The sequence below is a fragment of the Mytilus galloprovincialis genome, chromosome 11 (assembly GCF_965363235.1).
Source record: "Mytilus galloprovincialis chromosome 11, xbMytGall1.hap1.1, whole genome shotgun sequence".
Lineage (NCBI taxonomy): Eukaryota > Metazoa > Mollusca > Bivalvia > Mytilida > Mytilidae > Mytilus > Mytilus galloprovincialis.
Window position 1 is genome coordinate 16509434 of NC_134848.1, and position 14613 is coordinate 16524046.

A 14613-nucleotide genomic window follows, 5' to 3' on the forward strand; every position below is an offset into this window, starting at 1 on the left:
AACAACAACACTCAATCACCCACAAATGAATTTAGTTGATTACATACATTATATTTATTACTGTAAATCAGCTGATATTTGCGCGCAATTTATTTTTGCGTTATAAGGCGAACATAAATAGTCGCGAATAATTAGTTACACTTTAGCCTCCAAAATCTTATACCAGGAATTAGATGTACGCGAAATGAATCGTTGCAAAGTCGATGAAAAGGGAATAAACGCGAAATAATAAGTTGGTTAAAAGTTTAATTTCCTTTAAATAAAGTATATCTCAAATGTACCTGCATCACCGCCTCCAAACCCCTCCACGTCGATTTTGTAGCCAGTGGTCGAATTACCAATAGTGAATCCATTGTACCACGCACTCTTCCATTCTTGATTTTTGATCCACACTCGGAGTAGGTATTTTCCGGATAAAGTAAGTTGGCTGATCAGTCTGTTCCCTTAAAATTTAAAAACTGGTCAAAATAATATGGCATAAAAAAGGTTGAAAGGGGTGTCGGCATAAAAGGTTTGATTATTGCTACACAAACGGATTAAAGATGTCATTTACGAGACTTAAAAACACAGAAAACTACGTTTTTTTCCTTAATGTTGTACAAACTATAAATTAATTCATTTCTGTCTTTTGAAGGTCAGCATGCAAAATTCAAAGATAACATATAGCGATAAGTTCCAAACATAATTACTAATTATAAATTGTTAAAACGCGCCAAAGTTTCACTTAATCCAGTGATCAAAGTACAAGGTCTCAAAAAAGAATAGTTGAAATAATATGTGTATAGTGGTTTGTTAAGTGGTATTGTAATAGATATTCACAAATATGCACAATTTCATATCTTTTCACAATTAAAGTCTCCTTTTTTTAAATCAATCACCCCAGTGTAAAAAATAGCCTTCTCAGTTCATACTTATAAATTTCCGCATTACTCGCATATCATAGCATAATTTTGCAGGACGTCCCCCCCCCCCCCCCCCCTAAAAAAAGTTCTAAACTTTAAAATTCCACAAAAGTGTCTAATATAATATTGTGTTGTCCTTTGACCTGTTTTCTTTTCTAGCCATGGCATTGCGAGTTTATTTTCGACTTATAGGTGTGAACTACCTTTTTAAACAGTGGCTTTCAGACACCAGAAGTTATATGATAACCGATTAAATTAAAAAGTTCTAAGACTTTAACTAAAGGCATTTTTTCAAATTAATCAATCATAAAGAGCATGTGTAAAATTTGAATATATATATAGATATAAAGATGTATTACCTAGCCAGAACTCGGTACGTAAATCTCCAAAACCCTCCTCATACTCCGTCCAGTTTTTGTAAAAACTGACTGATCCATGTGTCCGTCGCTGTATTACCTTTAATATTTAAATTTTAATCTTCATTGTTAAGAAATTCGTAAAAGTTTTGAACCTTTAATGCATATTAATATAACATTATACAATATCTTTATAGACAGAACAATATACTATCCTCTATCACAAAATAGAAGTGCCGTCGTACTATTAGTTCCTAATGGAAGACATTGACTGGAAAAATATTTCCATTTAAAGAAATGCGTACGGTACGAGTTTTTGTTCCTAATAGGTTTAAAGTTATAGAATGTTTGTTCCATCAAAAACAAAACTAGAGGCTCTCAAGAGCCTGTGTCGCTCAACTGAATTTACTTGGATTTTGAAATCATATAAAAAAGGATAAAACCATAACAGATACTTAAAAAATGATTGAGGCCAAATTTGGTTTAATATTGGTCCCGTAAATTAATAATACATCCTGGTGGCCAATTCATGCTGTTTGGTTTCATTCCATTCAGTGGTTTTTGAAAAGAAGACATTTGTATGTATTCTACGTAGGGTCCAATGTTAAACTAAGTCCCCCGCTGGCGGCCATCTTGGATGATGGGTCGGCTACAAAATTATAACACTTGGTCAGCACCTCACAAGAAACATTCACGCTATGTTCGCTTTCATTCAATTCAGTGGTTCTCTAAAAGAAGACATTTGAATGTATTTCCCATAGGCTCTTATGTTTAAATGATTCCCTGCTGGCAGACATCTTTGATGATGGATTGATTACAAAGTAACAGCACTTGGTCAACACCTCATAACAAACATTTATGCTATGTTTGGTTCCATTCTATTAAGTGGTTCTCTTAAATAAGACATGTGTATGTATTTCCAATAGGTTCCTAAATTAAACTTAGTCATCCGCTTGCGGCCATCTTGGATGATGGATCAGCTGCAAAGTAACAACACTTGGTCAGCACCTCACAAGGAACATTCATGCATGTTTGGTTCCTTTCCATTCAGTGTATCTCTAATAGAAGTTCAAAATGTATAAAGTTAACAACGGACGACGGATACCAAGTAAGGAGAATAGCTAACTTGGGACTTCGGGCAAGGTAAGCTAAAGATATGGCATTGGTTATAACTATCAAGCTTCCAAAGGGGTTTATGACAGCTAATACACCATTACAAATTCCATTAATTTAATGTGAAACTTTTTTTAATTTTGATATATGTTTTGATGTACAAATGTACGTCTCGAAAATTGGTGTTCGTTCACTAACTAGTTTGCCTCAACCAAATGTAATAAAACTTAAACATAATGCATATAATCACAAAACATAGAACACAGAACAGCTTCGAAATCGTGTGGCGTATCTTTTGCCGTTCATGAGGTATGCCCCTTTAAAGACATATACATTGCTAAATATATTTCGTTTATATAACTTTAGTTTGCCTTATCAATCTGTTTGTGGAAGTTGACTCATGCATATTTACAAGTAGGGATATCAGTGGCCCATAGATACATCATCCATGTTTTTTATAAATATTTTTGTATCCTACGGGAGACATTTAAAAAAAATGGAGAGCTCTTTAAGTCTACGTTATTTATATGTATGTCGAAAACAATAAAAATTGAAAATGTTACTTTTTTTATATATAATTAGAGATAGAAAGAATCGTTTGATATGCGACTGTCATACAAGTGAGTGGTTTAGCGCTATAAAACCAGGTTCACTCTACCATTTTCTACATTTGAAAATGCCTGTACCAAGTCAGAAATATGACACTTGTACATTCGTTTGATGTGTTTTATCATTTTATTTTGCCATTTGATAAGGGTCTTTCAGTTTTTGAATTTTCCTTGGAGTTCAATATTTTGTGATGTAACTTATATGGGAAGACATTATTTGACGATTTTTCTAAATTGTTAAAAATCAATTGCAGTTCAGGGACGAACAGGCATAAGCTACGATATATATAATTAATGAATCATTAATGAATGTGAAATACAGATGTATTGAAATAGTATATCGGCCTTCAACTGTTGTTTGCTCTTTGGTCGGGTTGTTGTCTCTTTGAAACATTCCTTACTTCCAATCTCAATCTTATTTAGCAGCCAAGTATGGTTCAATTTTGTCAAAATAAGCTAAGAATCATTACCTGATATTGTTAACAATTGAAATAAGTGCATGCGGCGTTGACGTGCATTTCCTTATGCTATGCTTGGTCTGCACAAAGCTGCATATTAGATTAGTAAATAGGATTTGGACAGTGTCCTGTTATGTAGAAAATGCGCAAAGCACCTAAACGGGAAAGGTTTAACATATATGGAAACCTACACGCACACCTGTATTGGTTAGATAGTAGTATTTTTACAATGACCAAATCGATTCTTAATTTCAAAGTACATACATTCCACCACTCTGTACGGTTATTACAATATATATTGAAACCAACTGAAGTTCCAGGATAAATTTTGTAAGTTCCAGAACCACAGTGACGTGGTACGTCTCTACAGTCATGTGGTTTGTATGCTGTAAGATACATGGATAAATTAATGTTGTTTTGTAAGACAATAATACAATGTGGACTGATGTACCCCTATTTTCGACATTCTGACCTATAATGTTTGTTTGCTTTGTTCATGCATCGTTGTCAATATATTGCGCCTTTCATGCAAAAAGTAAAATCACAAAAATACTGTACTCCGTGGAAAACTCAAAACGGAAAGTCGCTAATCAAATAGCAAAATCAAATGATAAAACACATCAAACGAATGGACAACAACTGTCATATTCCTAATTAGGTACAGGCATTTTCAAATGTAGAAAATGGTGGATTGAACCTGGTTTTATAGCGCTAAACTTCTCACTTGTACGACATTCGCTTCAAATTCCATTATATTGATAAAGATGCGTAAACAAAATGTCACAAATAGGGGCAACACAACCACACGAGTCTTACCAAAAACTGGGGGTGATTCCAGGTGCTGCTTCATATGTGGCACCCGTCGTGTTGCTCATGTCATTACTTAGTGAGTTAGTAGTATAATTCGGTAGGTCATATTCGTGAAAAGGGAACAGGATTGTAATTACTACACAAGGAACATATCCGATATCATCTGTTTAACGGATATTCCTAAATAACTAACTCGTGATTGCGTCCGTAAAATCTCTTTTGTCGTAAAGTAAGTTCGTTAGCTATTAAAACCAGGCGTAATTCCCCAAGTTCTACATGAGAACATGCCTGTACCAATTGAGGAATATGACAGTTGTTATCTATTCGTTTGATGTGTTTGAGCTTTTGTTTTCCATTTGCCTAGGACTTTTCGTTTAGAAATTTCCTTGGAGATCGGTTTTTTTTTGTAATTCTACTTATTTATACAACAGCAATTAATGAAGTCGTATGTCAAAAAATGGTATTTATGCCATTGAGGCAACCTCCCACCAAAGAACTAAGGATAAAAATGTGTACATTCAAATACCATTCAGAAATTAGCAAAATCCATAATTACTTCCATTGCCATTGTTTTAACTTAAACAGGCTTACTTTCCCAAGTACAAAAAGAGGTGTGAGGCATACTTCAATGAGCCATCATACTTACGTTTTTCCACGCAGCAAAATAATCTCTTCCACTTTTTAGATTTTTTGTCACATATAACAAAAGGTTTTCCAACCAACTCATATGTACTGTGTATGCATTCATACTGGTTTCCTGCTTCCAAATTAGCATAGACCCCAAACGTTTCAGTGGAAACAGCAAACGGTGTTTCAGGTGATTCATCTTTACAGTCTGTAAGTGATAGATATCGTAAGTATTTTTACAAATAAAAAAAAAAACTCATTGTAGGAACTGGGAATGGAGTTTTGTATTTTGTATTTGTTCCAGACGCGCGTTTCCTCTACAAAAGAATCTTTTGTGACGCTCAAATAAAAAACAAGTTGAAACGGGCAAATGAAGAAAGCATTGAGAATGACGCCATCACGAGTTGGTTGACCGTAATTGAATAACCGTTCCACAGATGATATCGGATATTTGCTTTATGTAGTAACTACAATCCACTTCACTTTTCACCACGAATGTGACCTACCGAATAAGACTATTTACCGTTTTTTTGTTTTAATAACACGAGCAACACGATGGGTGCCATATGTAGAACAGAATCTGTTTACCCTTCCGGAGCACATGAAATCACCCCCATTGTTTGGTGGCGTTCGTGTTGCTCAGTCTTTAGTTTTCCATGTTGTGTTTTGTGTACTATCATTTGTCTGTTTGTCTTTTTATTTTTGAGCCATGGCGTTGTCAGTTTATTTTCAATCTATGAGTTTGACTGTCCCTCTGCTATCGTTCTTTAAGGTACTTTCGATAAATCTAAACTATTTTTCGTACTGACAATCCTGCCAAGTTTTTATGACTGGGTTTTATTTTTACTTTTTTCAATTAGAACCATTTTTTTTCGCAGTCTGCTTATTTGAATTGTACTCACATGCATGTTCACACGACGTGACTCCATTTGTCTTTATAATAAATTTCTTCCCATTGTCACAATTATGATCTGCACATTTGCCTGCAAGAGCCTGAAATACATGTCTTAAATCACATAAGCTGCACATGGTTATTGATTTAATAGCAAATTAAGGAATACTTGTGGTAATTATACTCTGATCACCACCATATTCATGCAGTAACTAAGGATGAACGAGAAACCAGTTGTATGCGCAATGTTAATTTCGACTTGAACAACGAGATAAACCAGTCCTTTGCCCAATGTGATTTTTTTAATTGGAACAACGAAATAAACCAGTTATGTAACTCAATGATAATTTCGACTGGAAAAGCGAGATAAACCAGACATGTCTAAAATTTTAGTTTCGACCGCAACATTATTACATTATATAAAAAAGAAGATGTGGTATGATTGCTAATGAGACAACTATCTACAAAAGACCAAAATGACACAGACATTTGTGAGGAGGACAGTTCTGTCTTGGTTTGTGACCTTTTTTTTAAATGTCGAAGTAATTTAAGAGAAAAGAAAAAATATCCAAATTTGTCATCATTTAAAATCCGGACGAAACATACAAACGTTTTATTATTATGAGCATAATTTAGTTTACTGAAATATTGATATCATGATTCGTATAAAAAATGAAATGAGGTATATTTGCCAATAAGACTATATACCAAAGATTACATAAAGTATATGTTAGCTAACAAAAACAACCATATAGCCTTCAACAATAGGAACACCCAAACCGTATAAATGGCCCCGACATAAAAAATATAAGGTTATTCAATTGCGACACACTATTGCCTTTTTATTATTACAAAAAAAAAAATCAACGAACACATATAACAGACATGAAATAACGACAACCACTGAACTACAGGCTTCTGATTTGGTACAGGCACATAATGAATGTTGTGGGGTTTAACAAATGTATGTGTGTTCATTCCTTTTCGTAATCTTGAACAGTGGTTTAACAGCACAACATAAGAACAAACTAGAATAATAAGCTGAAAATATGTTTAATTCATCAGATCTATACCAAGCTGAAAAAAATCAGACATAAACAGACATGGCAGGGTTTTTATCCATCCCTAACAACAAAAAAGGATACTAAATACAGATCTGAGAGTAATTGCAGTTACTGACAGCCAGTTCACAGCCAATATCAACTATCAAAATCACGTCATATATTTAAGATAAAAATATCAATCACTACACATCTATCATCCAATGAATTTAGTGTACAGACCTGATTAACAGTAACAAAACATCATGACCAAAAAAAAAGTTATCAAAGGTACCTGGATTATAATTTAGTACGCCAAACAAACGTATCGACAGATTGTAGTACCGTTAAGATGCATATTGTAAAACAAACTTTAAGTATGAATTCAATTCACTGAAATTAAAATCAATATTTATACCAATAAAAATACAACTTTATTTATGTCACAAGTATAATTTTACTTATATTACTATCAAGAATTATAATATTTAAGAAATTACTGTAATATTTTTTCTGTCTATGAAGAAATAACATAAAAGATTTGGTGCACACTGAATAACGCGCGTAGCGGGTTATTTAACAGTGTGCACCACATTTTTTGAAGTTATTTCGAATAGACAGAGACAATATAACAGTCATTTCTTATAATTTAATTCTAAATTTCATTTTAAACCGTAGAAAACAATGAAAAATAACGTTGTTGACGTCACGGTCACATGACTACATTATGTCGATGGGCTGATAACAAAATTACGTCAGCCAATCAGAAGACGCGTTACATTCAACATTAAATTATTCAAAGATATCATTCATTAGTACATCCATCTTTTCTGGTTATATTTGAAAAAAAACTCATAAAACTAACAATATAGTTCTGTTACAATTTATTCATTATATCATATTTTCCTCTCATTCGCCCTTTCACTTGCTCACTCTCTGCAATTTCGTATGAAAAAACGAAAAAAGAGACATGTTAGCAGTTACTAATCAGTAAAAGTAATAAGTCAGCATTAATGCAAGCACCCACGTATTTTTAGTAAGAGTATCAATTATGTACTGTAAACCAACATATTTGCGAGCGATTGAGCGATCTCCAGTAGAGAAAGAACGGGGATATAAATCGTCGCGAATATGTAAAACTTAGATTATTCCTTATTTTACTACTTCAAGTAAAATTGAAAATTGAAAATTAACTCGCCGTGAAAAGACCTTCAATCAATAAGTACTTTTCTGCTTTTAGTTTGAAGAAAAAACTTTTAAACAAGGGAAAGGAATGTATTTTTTATTCCACTGCCTATACTTTTTTTTACTATTGAATATTAAATTTACATAATTGTTTTATTATCCGTTTCGTTTTATAACTAAACACAACATACACAATCAAAACCAGAACCGATTTAAAGTTACTTGTCTGTTCATTCTTTTCTAATTGTTTTTAGATTTGAAATAATTTTTAAAACACACTCTATCAAAATGTTTTATTTAAACATTAACCGCAGGTAAGGTCGCACAAGGCAATCCTGACGCTCAGAGGGGAATATGAAGTTTTGTTCGACGTCACATGTGATAGTTTAACCAATCACATTTTGATTTCGCTATTAAAATCAACATGCAGTGGAATAATATCATTTATTATTTATTGTGTTTCTTATGTCAATCTATAGGAAACGTGACTTTAAAGTTTCAGTTTTCTTTCATTGTATAATAGAATAAACCTAAAGTAAACAAGACGTGTAAAAAATCTCTTACAAATGATTTTGGATAGGACATGTCTTTGTAGGATTCAAGTATTTCAACTTATAGACACGATTTTGTCATGGGACCGTGACGGTATCAATATTTTGTCATATTACCCTCCAAAAAATGGAATTAAGAATTGAATTATGAGGACTTATTTCAGCATTATTCGCCTTCAATAAAATAAGTACGCAAGATTCAGTTTTGTAAATGATTTATCATCACAAGCGCGACTCTTTGTAAGGGATAAATAAATAACGGGTGTCTGTTCGTCCGTCCGTTTTTGCTGGTTTTATAGCGCCATCATGTGTACAATTTTTGCCAGAATTTAATAAAAATGAGTTTGAAAGGTTTAGATTAGACATAGGTTAGTAAAATATAAAAATAAGTGACAAATTAGTATTTTGTTAGAATTATATATTCAATAAAAAATTGAATTGTAAACGACGGCTTCATACTAAAATATATGACAAACGGGACGACTTTAACTTCCTAACTATCAATTTCCTATTTCTCAGAAATATAATACCCTCTTCTCCAGCGTATTGTGTTTTCATATCTCAGTTAATTGGGTACGTTATGCTATTGCATGATCACACTTTACGGACGTATACAGGAGTGTGCTCCTTTTGCAGATACCGCTCCAACAAAGTCATGAGGACGAAAGATTAAAAACCATGCGTTTTCATAATTTCCCAGATGGACTTTCGTTATATTTTATGTACATTATTTTCAAATGCAGACGTAGTTACAATTATGAAAAGAATTACTCTAATGTGTGCAAAGGCATGCAAAAAAACTAATGAGTAAAATCATTAATTATAGAAATGTCATGGATAAAGGGATCAAAACTCAACCAAGACTTTTAGATCTAGCAAAGGACTTAGTAACACGAATCCTGTCAGAACGCAAAGTGACCCTAGGTGCTCTTTAAAATCTTACAATGTGGGTTTACTCGATAAATTCATGCTAAAATTGGTAAGAAAATTATCTTTCATAAAGCCCATCAGGAAAAATAACATTACCTTCGGCCAGGTCGATATATCGCTGTAAACTGATCCTGATTCATCCTGGATAGCTTCGCCATCGGGCCTATCACCTAATGCGTCACAAAGTTTCCAATTCTTTCTATAGTTAATAGCCTTGCATTGTGACGTCAATAAGCACTCCTTTGCACATTCCATTAGACTTTTGTTTCGAATTCGTAGGAGAATGTTCATGTGTTGACTTTTACTATGTTTTAATTGACCAATTTTCAAATCATTATTAGAACGTTGACAATCTTCATCATCAGCGTCACAATATTCTTGAAGTAAACATTCACACTGTAGGATAACGTGTTTAGATAAAAGAAGAATAAGAATATTTGTCGCTTTCAACTCCATTCCTTATTTTAGTATTTTGTATTCATAAATAGTCCGAATTGATAATGTTAACTTGCTCGCATCAATACAGTTTAAATTTTCTGATGTGCAGCTCATGCAATTAATCTTTATAGGATCGTTGCATAAATTGTCAATAGTTTATCGATATAATTTTTGGTTAATTAGTCACGAGTATAATAACTGCATGTTATTTTAGCAACTGAAAACATTTGTATGCCTTATTTGTTGTAATTTAAATGGTATTATAGTAAAACCTGGCTAAACCGAATCCTGCATCAACCAAAAACCGGTATAAACAAAATAGGCACCGTCATATTAAATAGTATGCGTTGTGAACCTGATGAAACCGAACATCGGCCAAAACCGAACAAAATCTTAAGTCCAGAAGAGGTTCGGTTTAAACAAGTTTCCCTGTATTATACATGTTTTATGACAAATTGATTCAACAATCATTGACTGAAAAAAAGTTATTGGTTTTTACTCAAAAGAAAAGAAAAACATACCTTTTAAAGGACTTGCTCGGAACTCACTTTTAGATTCGGGAAGTATACTCGTCTAAAAACTGGTGAACTGGAGTGCAGAAAAAATGTTTGATATAGATAAAACAACAGGTCACTTTAATTTACCATACAAACCAGCTGTAAAATTGAGTATGATATATGGAATAAAGGGCTATTTGTTTTTGATACTGACTCTATCACAGATATTTTATGTGATAAATTCAGTATCAAAAACAAAAAGTCCTTTATTCTGATTATCGGTAATCAAAAAAAAAAAAACAATCACTACAATAATAGAGAAAATAACAAAAGAACTTCTTTTTCGCGTCGAATCACGGCGAATAACACTTGACGTCACAGGCTGCATTACGTCATTTAAAATTTTGTCACAGTGCGGTAAACATGGCGTATTCTTGCACAAAGTATTGAAAAGGATTTATTGCATGCGTTACATTAATATTCTGCTTTGGGCATGACTCTTACAATGCCTAATATAATGGTAGCATACTGGTAAGTCAAATTTCTTTATTTTTCACAAAGCATGGTCAATGATACGATATGAATCAGCACATTTATCATCATTTCTAAGTTCAACGACAAGTTATATATATTATATTTTACTTATCTTGTCATTATTCATGATCAACGTTTATTATGGATTGAACCAAGTACCTGTGCAATGTAAGCTGACTGTAAATTATCTGAACAAGCTTATTTCTTGTCCAATTCATAATTGTTTCAAACATTTTAAAGGCCGTCATTCAACTTTTAGCTTAAATTATTGTTTTTTTCAAAGTCATGTTCATTTATTTTCAACACGGACTAGAAATATTAAACTTTGGAGTTTTACCTGCGATGACCTTTAATCTAAGAAGCGAATTTAGGGGAAGGTGACCCGGGTCAGTCACCCATTTTAAAGGCTACAATTATCGTCAATGCAGACTTTTTGCCACATGTCTGTTCCACACAAAACGTTGTCTAGTTTGGTGCCCCCGGTTACCCATCTTTTAAAATTGTATATTATGGTCCCACAAAAATGTCGAAAATTCGTACATTTAAATTTTTTTCTAGCTTCTCTCAGGCGATAGCGGTAAATTTTTGGTCACTATTTATGTGTTGAGTCTTAAAATGAATTGTAAAACTTTATAGTAACTGGACAGGTAAAACAAATACTTCTCAAGAAACAGAAAAAGAAAACTATACTTGGAACAGCACCAGGCTATGGGTATTGTATGAGTAAAAACATAGATTGGAACAACATGAACGATATATTAGTTGTACGTCCCTGTGAATAGGAAGGAAAGCTTCATATATCAATAATAGTGTAGATAACGTTTTTTTTCTTTTAAGTTTATTGGGGTTTTCATACATTTTCTGTTCACATTTTCACAACAATTGTTCAAAAAGACTAACTTGGTGAAAGTTTCAAACAATGACAAGTGAAGTGTTTCATTCGCTAAAAAACTCTTTCTACGAAAAAAAAAAATACGCGCAATTTGTGAATGAAAGGGGATAGTAGATCCTTACGCTTTGCATTCGCGCATGTCATTTGCGTACTGACCCATTTTTATATCACGGCTAGTTCACTGATACTGACATTATCAGCGAGTACAAATCAAAGGGAAAATGTACAAATCACCGATAAAACAAGATTATAGGAAGGCAAAAAAACATTATAACTTTCTATATTAAAAAGAAATCTGATATGTTTTTTTTTAATCATATAACCGGGACTTTTTCCAAGAGAAAGATTGACGGCAGAAGTTCTTGTTTCGGTGAATTCTATCTAAGTTCACATGGATATGAGATATGAAAGCACTGTTTAAAATGTTTGTTATTGAGTTTGAATAGTAGAAAATCAGAAATTTGTTATCACTGCAAAATTGAAACGATTGTTATAAATGTTTTTGAAGTATGTCTATAGAATTCGCCGTTTCAGAATCTACTGCATCCTACGTAATATTTTCAATAGTGTACACCAAAACGTCGTGATTAGTTGAAAATGTCATATACAATGGAAATTCAACCAATGACGTGACGTTATTTTCATTTTGGGGAACGAACAATTAAAAACCCATGGTTCTTCAGATTCTGAAACTACCAATTCCTCATCTTATTGACAAGCCGGTTGAATAAAAGTCATCATACAATTTCTGAATGTAATCTCTAACTGTTTAAGGAATGCATGTAGTACTAAGGGAGCTACCATTTGATTTTTATGGGGGGGGGGGGGGGGGGGGGGCTAGGATGAATAATTTTGTCCTGCATTTTTGTTTAGCTGCAATCTCTGTCCTGCATTTTTATTTTTCACTCTAATCGGTCCTGTCTTTTTTTTTTAGTTTATCCTGACTTTTTTTTACCTAAATTGTCGTCCTGACTTTTTTTTTGCAAGTGTCACATCCTGCCTTTTCTTTACTCAAAACTCCTGTCCTGCCTATTTTTTTCAAATTTTATCCTAGCCCCCCCCCTACTCCATACAAATCAAATGCTAGCTCCCTAAAGAAAGATAATCAGTTGAAGTTTAGGTATCCAAAGACGAGAATATAGAAAAGAAGACGTGGTATGATTGTCAATGAGACAACTCTCCACAAAGACCAAATGTCATCGCAATTAACAACTATAGGTCACCGTTCGACCTTCAAAATGGGCTTTCGCGTAGTCATGGATCATAAGAAAAGTGTTAACAAACTAGAGGCTCTCAAGAGCCTGTGTCGCTCACCTTGGTCTTTGTGCACCTGAGATCACCCCTAGTTTTTTGGTGGGGTTCGTGTTGTTTATTCTTTAGCTTTCTATGATGTGTCGTGTGTGCTGTTGTTTGTTTGTCTTTTTCATTTTTAGCCATGGCGTTGTCAGTTTGTTTTAGATTTATGAGTTTGACTGTCCCTTTGGTATCTTTCGTCCCTCTTTTAAACAATGGACACAGATAAATTCATGACAAAATTGAGTTTTGGAGATGGTGATGTGTTTGTAGATCTTACTTTACAGAACATTCTTCTTGCTACAATTATCTCTATCTATAATGAATTTGGCCCAGTCATTACAGTGGAAAATATTTTCTAAAAATTTACAAAAATTTACAAAAAAATATGAAAATTGTTAAAAAGTTACTTTAAATTGCAATAACTCCTCAAGGGGTCAATTGATAATTTTGGTCATGTTGACTTACTTGTAGATCTTAATTTGCTGAACATTAGTGCTGCTTACAGTTTGTCTCTATCTTTAATGATATTCAAGATAATAACCAAAAACTTTTTTTAAAATTACTAATTTGAGGGCAGCAACCCAACAAGGGGTTGTCTGATTTGTCTGAAAATTTCAAGGCAGATAGATTTTGATCTAATAAACAATTTAATTCCTATCAGATTTGCTCTAAATGCTTTGGTTTCAGAGCTATAAGTCAAAATCTACATTTCACCCCTATGTACTATTTTAAGCCATGGTGGGCATCTTGGTTGGTAGGCTGGGTCATCGGACACATTTTTTGAACTAGATACCCCCAAAAATGATTGTGGCCAAGTTTGGTCAAATTTGGCCCAGTAGTTTCAGAGGAGAAGATTTTTTTAAAAGAATACTAAAATTTTAGAAAAAATGGTTAAAAATTGACTATAAAGGGCAATAACTCCTTAAGGGATCAACTGACAATTTTGGTCATGTTGACTTATATGTAGATCTTATTTTGCTCAACGTTATTGCAGTGTACAGTTTATCTCTATCTATAATAATATTTAAGATAATAACCAAAAACTGCAAAACTTTCCTTAAAATTAATAACTTGGTGGCAGCAACCCAACAACGGGTTGTCTGATTTGTCTGAAAATTTCAGGGCAGATAGATCTTGACCTAAGAGACAATTTTATACCGTCAGATTTGCTCTAAATGCTTTTGTTTCAGAGTTATAAGCCAAAATCTACATTTTACCCCTATGTTCTATTTTTAACCATGGCGGCCATCTTGGTTGGTAGTCCGGGTCACGCCACACATTTTTTGAACTAGATACTCCAATGATGATTTTGGCCAAGTTTGGTTAAATTTGGCCCAGTAGTTTCAGAGGACAAGAGTTTTGTAAAAGTTAACGACGACAGACGACGACGACGACAGACGCCAGACGCAAAGTGATAAGAAAAGTTCACTTGGCCCTTCGGGCCAAGGTGAGCTAAAAACGAGCTTCCAGATTGATTTAAAACC

At 33.4% G+C, this 14613-nt stretch overlaps 1 long non-coding RNA gene across 1 annotated transcript; it reads right to left on the reverse strand.

Moving 5' to 3' along the window:
- Positions 1-299: 299 nt before the first annotated feature.
- Positions 300-9940, reverse strand: LOC143051761 (uncharacterized). Its single transcript, XR_012970898.1, has 6 exons — positions 9569-9940; positions 5777-5867; positions 4894-5082; positions 3702-3823; positions 1262-1358; positions 300-443 (listed from the first exon to the last, which is right to left on the reverse strand). It is a non-coding gene; the product is annotated as an uncharacterized LOC143051761 (long non-coding RNA).
- Between the last annotated feature and the right edge of the window lie 4673 nt (positions 9941-14613).